The sequence below is a fragment of the Mesoplodon densirostris genome, chromosome 5 (genome assembly GCF_025265405.1).
Source record: "Mesoplodon densirostris isolate mMesDen1 chromosome 5, mMesDen1 primary haplotype, whole genome shotgun sequence".
Lineage (NCBI taxonomy): Eukaryota > Metazoa > Chordata > Mammalia > Artiodactyla > Ziphiidae > Mesoplodon > Mesoplodon densirostris.
This window is the reverse complement of record NC_082665.1, coordinates 132,320,676-132,323,848: the sequence shown is the minus strand read 5'-3', so window position 1 is coordinate 132,323,848 and position 3,173 is coordinate 132,320,676. Positions and strand designations below refer to the sequence as shown.

The 3,173-nt window shown below is 41.9% G+C and overlaps 1 pseudogene; it reads right to left on the bottom strand.

Moving 5' to 3' along the window:
- Window positions 1–1,455: 1,455 nt before the first annotated feature.
- Window positions 1,456–1,917, bottom strand: LOC132491305 (large ribosomal subunit protein uL23-like; annotated as a pseudogene).
- Window positions 1,918–3,173: the final 1,256 nt, after the last annotated feature.

Sequence of the window (3,173 nt, the reverse complement as noted above, 5' to 3'; positions counted from 1 at the left end):
TTGTGGCCTCTCCCGTTGCGGAGCACAGGCTCCGGACGCGCAGGCTCAGCGGCCATGGCTCATGGGCCCAGCCGCTCCGCGGCATGTGGGATCTTCCCAGACCGGGGCACAAACCCATGTCTCCTCCATCGGCAGGCAGACTCTCAACAACTGCACCACCAGGGAAGCCCAGATGTAAGCTTTTATATAGAGAATGGATGAACAACTAGGTCCTACTGTATAGCACAGAGAACTATATTCAATATCCAGAAAAGAATATGAAAAACAATGTATATATATGTGTAACTGAATCACTTTGTTGTACAGCAGTAATTAACACAACATTGTAAATCAACTATACTTCAATTTTTTAAAAAAAAGATACACACAGAAAAGAACACTGTTATTTTACATTTTCCACCAGTGGCAGTAAAGTTCCAAAGTAAATATGGAGGATGGCAGCCAATATCACAGACCTGAGACAGTCTACTCCTAGAAAAGGGAGGGTCTTGTGATTTAGAGTGAGTGCTTTTGCTCAAGGGCAAAAAAATGTCTCAGACAAGAAGAGCTCCAACTTGATGCCCCAAGTTGAAAAGAAAGTCAGATGGGCAAGGTCCACTGTGGTACTTCTAAAGGAGATGGAGAAGCAATTGCTTCACTCCAATGCGACAGCCATGGAAATAGCACCCTGGCCTCCTGGTCCCTCAAACACATCAGCAATTGAATCATGCCAGCCATGCTCCCTACCCCTGTGCTAGTAGGGTCTTATCTTACCTTCCTGACATGGTGCAAATCCTATCCTCCTTACAAGGCTTTCTTATGTTTCTGGCCTACAGGCATGACTTTCCTCTGAATCTCTACAGTATTTTTAAACTGCAGGATTCATCTTAGTTCTGCATCCTACACGCACTGTCTTAGATGCTGCAGGTGAACGTCTGTTCTCTGCACCCAGATCATAAACCCCTGAGGACACCAGCTCTCTTGGGATGACTTCTTATCACCTACAGCTTTAGCTCCAGGCCACACCACCAAGTCCTCCTAATCACCACCACCCAAGGCTGGAGGTTATGCAGAGACATTTGGCAAGACACAAGCAATAAAAAACAAAAGGCTCAAAGAATTTTCTTTTACTATTTAAAAGAAATGCGCATTTAGCTCCATTAACACTTTGCCAATTAAATTCATGCTGTTAATATCCGTGAAGAAAGAAACTCCACTTGAGGAAAAGATAGTTTCTAAGTCTTTCACAAAGTCCAAGAAAGAATGTCTTAACATAGAACCACTTCTTTTTTTCTTCATCATCAAAATGACCATAATTTCCACCAGATGATGTTTATCAGATCAGATCACCTGTCATTCTAAGTAGGATGGAAATGTGCCTTCCTTCTTTCCTTCTTCCCTTCCTTCCTTCCTCTCTTTCCTTTTATTTTTAAGAGTGAAAATTTTCGTATTTAGGATGAGCTGGCTGGACTCAGCTTAGATGACCCCAATTTTGTTGGCAACATCCAAAGCATCATAGTCAGGAACCAGTGGACCATACGCCTTCTTCTCTCCATCAGTCCTGATCAGGGCATTGACCTTGGCCGGGTCAATATCATAGAGATTTTTCACAGCCTGTTTAATCTGGTGCTTGTTGGTGTTGACATCCACAACGAACACAAGTGTGTTGCTGTCTTCTCTCTTCTTCATGGCTGACTGGGTGGTGAAGGGGAACTTAATGATGGCATTGTGGTCAAGCCTATTTCTCCTAGGGGTGCTCTTTCGAGGATACTTGGGCTGCCTCCTGCAATGTTTTGGGCCACCAGAAGGTAGGTGACATCTGGATTTTTTTGTGTGTGGCTGTGGACGCCTTTCAACACTGCTTTCTTGGCCTTCAAACCCTTTGTTTGGCTGCAGTTTTGGGAGGGGCGTGGTTTCCTTCTTCCCCTTCAGCGCCATCTTCGTGAAAAGGGTGTCTTTCTTTCCTTTTCATAACAGTGCCAGGAGCTGTTCTAGATTCTGAGATTACTGTGGTGAATAGGACAAAAACTCTGCCCTCATGGAACTGACATTCCAATAGGAGCAATAAGACAATACCTGTATGAATAAGTAATGATAATCAGGTTGCGATCTGTGCTACGGAGAAAGATTAATTAGGGAAAGGAACTAGAGAAAAATGGGAGAATAAAGAGACAGAGTGATCAGATGACATTTGAATGGAAACTTGAAAACAGTGAGAGAGCCAGCAGTGCTCAAGTAAAGAGCACCCAGACAGAGGGAACAGCAAGTGCAAAGGCCCTGGGGCCTATCTCATTTGGTGTGTATAAGGAATAATCCGGAGCAGCAGAATGAGCAAGGAGTACAGGAGATCCTTCACCAGGAACCAAATCAGTGGTGCCTTGATCTTGGACTTCAGCCCCCAGAACTGTGAGAATAATGTCTGTTGTTTAAGACACACAGTCTATGACATTTGTTATAAAGGCCTAACACAGGTGTTAAGGAAATACCAAAGGTGCACAAAGGATGGTGTGACCACACAGAAGTGGAGAAAAACCTCCCAAAGAAGATGACCTTTAGCAGGTGCTTTTAGTCACTTCTACCTCTTAAAGTTCTATCATTTAATGGAAGTTCTGACTGAGATTACTTAGTGCAAGTTCATTGTTCTTCAAAACCATGATATTCTTATGTATACATTTTTATTTTATAGTCTTTGCATGAATGCCCAGAATTCACATCACATCTGGCTTCATTAAGATATTTTTGCATCTCTTTTTATTCAATAAATGTAATAGCATTTTTTGAACTTCAATTAATTCAGTGATCATTGAATCTACCTCTTTTATAAAGTAACTGTTATGAGTATGTTCCTTGGGAGGAAAACTCTCCAAGAATAGACATTCTTATGAAATATATTTTGTCCTGTGCTCATTTTATTCATTCTTCTGCCTAAAGCCCGTTAGCCATGTAAGTCCTAAGAAGGAAAAAGGGGTCAAAGCCCTTCTATTAAAATATTTTCTGTGCTAGAAACCCAACAGCCTTTTTAGCAAGTAAGAGAAATCGAACAAGGAGAAATAAATTTGTCTTCTCCAAAGTAAAGAAGCAGGAGGTGAGTTTCTCAAGTGGGCTAAATTAAGGCTTCTGGAGTCGAAGTTTACATCGCAGTTTTACAGATTTTGTTGATGGAAATGTGTTTGTTGTTTAGCTTCATTTTGCTA